This window comes from Schistocerca gregaria, chromosome 8 (genome assembly GCF_023897955.1).
Source record: "Schistocerca gregaria isolate iqSchGreg1 chromosome 8, iqSchGreg1.2, whole genome shotgun sequence".
Lineage (NCBI taxonomy): Eukaryota > Metazoa > Arthropoda > Insecta > Orthoptera > Acrididae > Schistocerca > Schistocerca gregaria.
In genome coordinates this window covers 150,892,705-150,900,913 of record NC_064927.1, presented here as the reverse complement: position 1 = coordinate 150,900,913, position 8,209 = coordinate 150,892,705, and the positions used below count along the sequence as shown (strand labels likewise).

The window sequence follows — 8,209 nt, the reverse complement described above, 5'->3', positions numbered from 1 at the left end:
AACCCCCTCCACACACTTTTGCAGAACGGAGTGGTACCGGTCGTTGTACGTGCGTATTTTCCGTTGCCGATACTCTGTAATTTTGCGTATTCACAAATCCTTGAAGATGTGAATTCGCTTTGTCCATAAAATGTTCCATGTTCATTCGCTGTCCACTTCCATGTGAGCAAGAAATTCCAGAGCGAACGTTTATCTTGCTTGCAGTGAGCAGGTAACAACCCCTAAATATGAGTATTTTTTCTTTTGTAAGACTTTAAGCACCGTGATCATGGGCATATCTAACGGTCACGCACTTTCCCGTGTACTGCAAATTTGCACCCCACACCTCGAACTCCGTAGTCACGTATTTGACAGACGTCAGCCGCGCGGGGTGGCCGCGTGGTTTGAGGCGTCCTGTCACGGACTGCGCGGCCCCTCCAGCCGGAGGTTCGAGTCCTCCCTCAGGCATGGTGTGTGTGTTGTTCTTAGGATATGTTAGTTTAATTTAGTCTCAGATGTGTGTAAGTGTAGGGACCGATGACCTTAGCAGTTTGGTCCCATAGGAATTCACACACATTTGAACATTTATATACGAAGATGGTATCTCGGTGACCATACAGCTCGTTAGATTGAAATTACAGTGGGCCATTTGACCATCTTCTTCTGTGCGGATGCACGAACAGTGCCTGAACTCTTACGGGAATCGGCAGTAAAGCCACGAGTAATGAGTAGGATGGGCAGGGGACCTATGAATATAGTGCGAGACAATAAGTTGCGAATGTGGGCCTCACGGGAGACGTGCCAGAGACAGGTCTCTGCTGTCGCACTATCCTCTGTGCCCTCGGTGGCTCAGATGGACAGAGCGTCTGCCATGTAAGCAGGAGACCCCGGGTTCGAGTCCCGGTCGCGGCACACAGTTTCAACTGCCCCCGTTAACTTATATCAATGCCTATAAGCAGCTAGGGGTTTTTATTTCATGTGAACATTTCACAGACGTCGGATCTACTGCTTGTTTGCCGGCCGCGGTGGTCTCGCGGTTCTAGGCGCGCAGTCCGGAACCGTGCGACTGCTACGGTCGCAGGTTCGAATCCTGCCTCGGGCATGGATGTGTGTGATGTCCTTAGGTTAGTTAGGTTTAATTAGTTCTAAGTTCTAGGGGACTAATGACCACAGCGGTTGAGTCCCATAGTGCTCAGAGCCATTTTTTTTACTGCTTGTTTCCTGCTGCCACGTTGCGCTTCAAAACAACACGTGTTCTGAATATTGTAATCATTTTCGCCAGACCCGTATTACACATCGGACCAACCACTTTTTTCATACCCTTGACTCTGTGGAACTTCTGCATAGCTGCTGGCACACACACACTGGTCTTGTAATATAACTTTACCAGCAGCACGCCATCCTTCATAGAAGCAGTCTGTTCGGTATCTCAAACTCAAACTCAGGAAAAGCCGTGTGCCGTGTGCCTCCTCTTCTTTTTTTTCTATTTTTTTTGTCCTGCGTGTACGGCGAAACGTATAAAAATGTCTTTTAATAAAGGTGCGAAATACAACAAGAAAAAAGTTGTTTTTCTCCGTGGCTACCCTATAGTCCACACCGCAGAATTAATTGCGGCAGAACATAAGTCTTGAATCAAATTAGTTACCAGTTGCCTAATCCTGCCTGTTCCTTTACTAGAACGTTAGGCTTCTTGGGAAAGGAATATTCATCACACTGGCATGTGACCGTCTCGGCAACGAAATATTTGTACAAAAAATGTATGAAATGAATATACGCAGTTTGAAAAACTGAACAGTGTACAGTGTTGTTAAAAATAGTTATGGTTTTTTTCTACTGACGTATAAACGACACACGTTACTATTACAGGAACTAATCTCCCTGAAGCTTCCGCTGCTGCTGATGGCCTTTTGTGAACCCTCCTGTGACGTACGTTACACCAGCCCATGAATTAACAAGTGCCTAGCAACGAACCTGAAGCTCGTGTTGAGCGCTTCGTGCGCGGCGCAGGCTGCATGGAACGCGATGACTATCGTGAGAGCGGTTATGTGGCCGCACAGGGTTCAATAACCTGCCGTGACATTTTGACAGCGGGCCTTTCTCCAGCCGACATTGGCACCGAGAGTCAGCCATTGCTTGCACATGGCGGTGCAAACACGATCTGAGTAGCACAGCTGAACAGGAAATTTTAAAAAAACTCTTGCAAACTCTACTGCCCTTATTTTTACGGCGCGATGAGAGATTTCTGGGAACAGCCTTGCGTGTGTTTACAATAATTGGCGGCATGCCATTATTACCATGGTAAGCGGTCATTTGTCTTGTCGAGGAATAATTAGAACAATGTATTTAAAGCACCTTCTTGGATGACAAGAGAATATTTTTAGGTACTTCACAGTGTTTCCGTTTTCCATTTCAAAAGTAAATGACTGTTACGGTTCAACGTCCCATTTACGTCGATGTCGTCCCAGAGTATTAGCTCAAATTTTCGAAAACTTTGACTAGAATAGCTGTTTTCAAATATGAATTCATTGCCTATACTAATTCATCACATCTCTTGTGTCATGAAAGCAGGAGATCTATTGCACAACCCCAGTTCCAATTGAATTCTCCCTCCCTCACCTTCATTTACCTCCCCCCCTCCCTCACTCTCTTTCCACACACGTCTCTCTCCTTTCCTTTGCACGCTCCGTTCCTTCTTTCTCTCTTTCATTCTTCCTCTCTCCCTCACACATTTTCTCAGTCGACTCTCTTACGTTCTTTCACCCTTCCATTTCTTTAGCTCCACCTTTCTCTCTTTATTACTCTTTGATCTTTCCCCACTCTCTCTCTCTCTCTCTCTCTCTCTCTCTCTCTCTCTCTCTCTTTCTCTCTTGCTCTTACTGACGCTATCCCCCTTATACCCTTTTTAGCCCTTTTCTTTCGGAAAGCTTTTAATTCGTATGTATTGTCACCTGTATGCTGGATGTATGGAAACAGTCGTCACGAAATTTATTCTGAGTTTGTACAACTGGCTTGCTCGTGAGACATGTAACTCTGCACCTACATAAACACTCCATAGCAAACTATGGGATGTATCTGAAAAGATTCCTTTCCCCTTTCTTTTGTATTCCTATCATGAATGGAAAGTTGGAAAAAATTATAGTCTATTTCCGTCCATATTACTTTTTTGCATTCTTATGGATCTTCCGCAAAATGTACAATAGGGTCCTTAGCACATGTTACTGTCGCGTATGTGGGTTTTCTAATCGGCTTCAATTACAATGTCAAGAAAAGTGATTAACCAACGATTCCCAGGTTTAGCAGCGCCTTAAAATACGGATACTGACTAAAGCGGCCGCTTACGAGTTTGAAATGTGGCCTGCGAATTTCCTCGATAGCTTCTTTTAAGACAGTCCAGAACGCTACTAGAGTGTTTGAAATTAAGTCGACAAATATATTTGTTATGCGAGCTTTTCTACAGTTGTCCTTCGTTTCTCCAATCTACATCTCGATCAGTACTCCGCAAACGGCTTGTGAAGGAGCCTCCTTCGATCCCCTCCCTATTCCATTCACGAACGTTACGTGGGTGGAATCGCTGTTGGTAATCCTCTGTATTAGCTGTAATTTATAGAATATTCTCATTACGCTCATTTTGCAAGACGTGTATGGCAGGAAGTAATACGTTGTCCGACTCGCCCGAGAAAGTATTCTCTCGAAATTTCAACAGTAAACCTCTTCGTGACGGACAACGCTGCCCTTGTAACGATTGCCCTACAGTTACTCCGGTAAAAACATTCGTGCATTCATCTGCATCATCACGAAACAGCGTGAGAGTTCAGTACAAAAGAAATGTTAGTAACAAGTTTGAATATTAAGTTCTTTACGCTGTGGCTACAATAAAAGGAAAACACAGAAAGCTAAAGAGACCAAAATATCACAAGGTACATCTTGGTCAAAAAGTTGGACAGTTGAAAAGCTGATTGTAGGCTGCCCACTCGGAACGTAGGAATGAATGAACATTTCATCGCCATTATATAATTATGGAACTAGGGTTCTGCCTTAAGCAATCGTAGTTTTCTTCTCAGAACCCACACACGTTTCGGTGAAATTTCAGTTTCATCAGTGGGTTCATTTTATACTCTGTTGAATAACAGGGAAAACTGTTTGCACGATAATCTATGCAGTTTTAGGATACTGGTATTTATATTCGTAACATTACTAACAAAATACTTACCAACTGATGTTCGTGTAGCTGTATGACTCAACACTACAACTAATATTTTACTACAGTGTGTCATCCGCCGGCCCGCTGTGGTCGAGCGGTTCTAGGCTCTTCAGTCCGGAACAACACGGCTGCTACGATCGCAGGTTCGAATCTTGCCTCGGGCATAGATGTATGTGATGTTCTTAGGTTAGTCAGGTTCAAGTAGTTCTAAGTCTAGGGGACTGATGACCTAAGATGTTAGGTCCCATAGTGCTTAGAGCCATTTGAACCATCGAGCCGTCGATGTAGACGACTTCTGAGACCCGGGACGCGTCATGGACCGAGAGGAAGTGACAGCAGAGAGAGTCAGAAGCAACTAAGTCCTTAGGGCCATTCTAAATGTCGCAGCGAAGCTGCAGCCTAGGTATTCACCATGGACGGGTATGTGAATGGACCTGATGGAGAGGTAGTAAAGGAAAGGACTCTAGTTCAGACGGAAGTGGACGCGAACCGCGAACTGTAAGCTGTGGGCTAGCGCCCATGACTGCGCCTTGTGGATGGCTCGCTTTAGGCTCCGCTCAGCAAATCCTGTACTGGAGGAGCAAAGGAAAATGCAGAAGTCTTCTGCATACAGAGAAGGTGCGACGGACGGCCCCACAGGTGCTGTTAGACCGTTAATGACCACTAAAAATAAGGAGACACTCAATACTGAGCCCTGCAGGACCCCGTTCTCCTATAAATGGGGAAATTTCGAGAGGCTCCAACTTGAACGTGGAAAATACGGAGTGACAGGAAGTTTGGGGTAAAAATCGAAAATGGTTCTTGGAGAGTCCACTCATATAAAGTGACAAGGATTTGGTAGCGCCAGGTCGCGTCATAAGCTTTTCTTAAATCATAAAAGACGACAACCAGGTGTTGCCATCTGGAAAAGACATTTGGGATGGCAGACTCGAGGGACACTTATCAGCGATAGAGCGACCCTGGAGGAAACCACCCTGGCTTGGAGCCAGTAGGCCCCATGACTCCACGAGCTAACGTCACCGCTGACTCACCGTACGTTCTAGGAACTTACAAAGAACGTTGGTGAAGCTGATGGGCTGATAGCTATCCACATCAAATGGGTTTTTACCAGGTTTGAGCAATGGAACGATGGTGTTCGCCTGGCAATCCGACGGGAATACACCATCGCTCCAGATGCGGTTGAAGATGATGAAGATATGTTGAGAGATGTTAAATCATGTGAGTGTGGATGCAATCTGGCCTATGAGATGTGTACGATGGCGGTGCGGAGCTCCCACTCAGTAAATGGAGTTTTATATGGTTCACTGTGGTGTGTAATGAACGAGGGCAGTTTCCCTTATATAAGGGTACAAGAGGTTGCGGGGTAATTCTGTGATGCAGAGGCCCGAGCATAGTGCTCAGCAAAGTGTTAAAGTGTTCGTCAATTGTGTTTGCGTCCGTTCACATTAATGCCAGGGACACCTGTCACGATTTGGTACCCAAAGTCGTGTCTGATCTTCGTCCAGACTTGAACGCAATTCTCCTGTTTCCGTCTTTTTATGAGCTAGCAAACACTGGCATAGAGTCGTTTAAAGGCTGTCAGGTGCTCCAGTCATGAGTGCCGCTTCTGTCGCTGTAGAGCCAACCTACGCTCTTTAATGGCCTCAGCGACTTCCGGCGACCACCAAGGCAGCCTCTCGCAGGGATCACCCTGAGGAACGGAGTTCGCTTTTTCTGCCTCAGAACTGATCATTGTGGTTACTTGCTCGACCACCACTTCGATGTTACCGTGTGGGAGAAATTCAGCGGTGATGACAGAGGCGAAAGCTTCTCGGTCTGCTTTGTTTAAAGCCCATCTAGGTAGACGCCCAGATGAATGACATGGGGGAATGACAGGAAGATGGGGAAGTGGTTACTACCACAAAAGTTGAAATGGTTCAAATGGCTCTGAGCACTATGGGACTTAACATCTGAGGTCATCAGTCCCCTAGAACTTAGAATTACTTAAACCTAACTAACCCAAGGACATCACACACATCCATGACAGAGGCAGAATTCGAACCTACGACCGTAGCGGTCGAGCGGTTCCAGACTGTAGCGCCTAGAACCACACAAGTTATTGTGGGCTCTCCAGTGGACAGGTGGGGGAAGTGCTGAGCTGCAGAGTGGCCGAGTAAGTACCATGAGCCACACTGATAGAGCAATTATTACTTTATTAAGGAGGACGTTTTGAGTTCTATCTTCAAGGAGTCTTTGATACAGTCACAAACCTGATTCAGTATCTGGTAAGTTCGTATGTTGTTCCGTGAGCCACGAGACATAAAATGCTAAGTATCTGAGTAGTCAAGATCAATTACTCAGCTCTGTAGACGGATATGTGCAGTATAACTGAATAAAATACAAAAATATTGTACAATACGTTTTGTATGTGTCGAAGAAGTTTGTGAAGTATAGGTAATGCCCACCCTGGTATGACTGTCGGGTTCGAACTTCAACGAAAGCGAAGACGGCTTCATTTTAGATTTGAACTAAGTCAAAGCCTACTATACAACTAAACCTCAGTGGGATTGTAGTGGACTCTAACGAAATGTTTTGTCAATCGAACAGACTAAAAACCTTCGTGGACGACTGAGAGAAGGCTAATATGCTGAATTCGGCCTTTCGGAATCTTTTCACTACGGATAATCGTAAAATACTCCCTTCTTTCATTTGCTGCACGAACTGTGAAGTGGCAGATATTGAGGTAATTAATAGAAACGTCATCCAGAATTGCTCAACAGTGGAAAGGTGTTGCAATCGGATGAAATTCTCTGAGAACTTGCTCCCCTTGTAGAATCTGTTTATCGTCGGAGTACTGAAGAGTGTCAAGGAATTCACAAACAATTTGGCTAATTCCCGTTTACGGCAAAGGTTGTAATTACAATCCTCCTAGCTGAAAGGCCTCCGTTACTGGGCTATTTATTTATTCCAGTCTTCTATTAGTCCATCTCCTTCATCATCGTCTCTCTGTCCATCTCCTTCTTCTCCTCTCTCTCTGTCCATCTCCACTTTCCCCCCTCTCTATTCAACTCTTCCTCCCTCTACTCATCCCCTCTCTCCTTATCAACCTCTCCTGGCTCCTCTCTCTCTCCATCCCCCCGCTGTTCTATCTCCTCCACCCCTCCCTCTCTCCGTTCATCTCCACCACCCCTTCTGTCTACCCCCTCCACCCCACTCTGTCCATTTTCTTTGTTCATCTCCTCATCCGCCATCTCTCTTGCTGTCTCTGTCCATCTCTTCCTCTTTCTTTTTCTATCCATCTCGTCCTCCTCTCCTTTCATTGTCCATTTCCCCTTCCACTATCTGCCCATTTCCCCATCCTTCTATCTGTGCTTATCTCCTCCTTCCCCCTTGATACCAGTCCATCTCCTCGTTTCCCTCTTCTTCCACCTCCATACGAGGTGGTGGATCTTATCCCTATAGTATTTCTTTTTTGACTGTAACTAATAGGTGTACCAAATTAGACTGAAATGATTGAGTAGGTCTAGTATGGGCCTTCTCACTGCGGCTTTGCACGGGTACGCACATGTCATGTGTACTTCACACATATTTAAACATTTCACTCGTATTTCTACATATCTTTCGCTTGTAGGTGTAGCGAATTACACACTGATGTTCTATTTTCACGCAGTTTAATGTTTATGAGATATTTTCTCCTGAACCATTTGCTGAACAATGTTATAATTTTGCAGGTACATCCAGTGGCATATGCGACTACCGTCTGAGAAATATGTTGTGAATGTAAAAAGTAATAAATTAAAACGTAATACATGATACGGCAGTTTGTCATGCATCTCAGTATTTACGACGTCATATCTTCTGAACTATGTGTCATAAAATTACATATTTTTCTAGTAATTCAAGGGAATACGTGGTTCTGTGTGTAAAAAGAGTTGCGAAAATAGTTCGTAGCAAAGAAACAATAAATTAAATTTCGGGCACGGGGCGGCAATTTTTTCGCATCTCAGTATTTGACGTAATATCTTCTTAACTATGTGTCGTCAGTGACAT

At 44.9% G+C, this 8,209-nt stretch overlaps 1 non-coding gene across 1 annotated transcript; it reads left to right on the top strand.

Annotated features, from left to right (window-relative positions):
* The first annotated feature begins 816 nt into the window (after positions 1-816).
* Positions 817-891, top strand: Trnat-ugu (transfer RNA threonine (anticodon UGU)). The gene has a single exon. It is a non-coding gene; the product is annotated as a tRNA-Thr (tRNA).
* Positions 892-8,209: the final 7,318 nt, after the last annotated feature.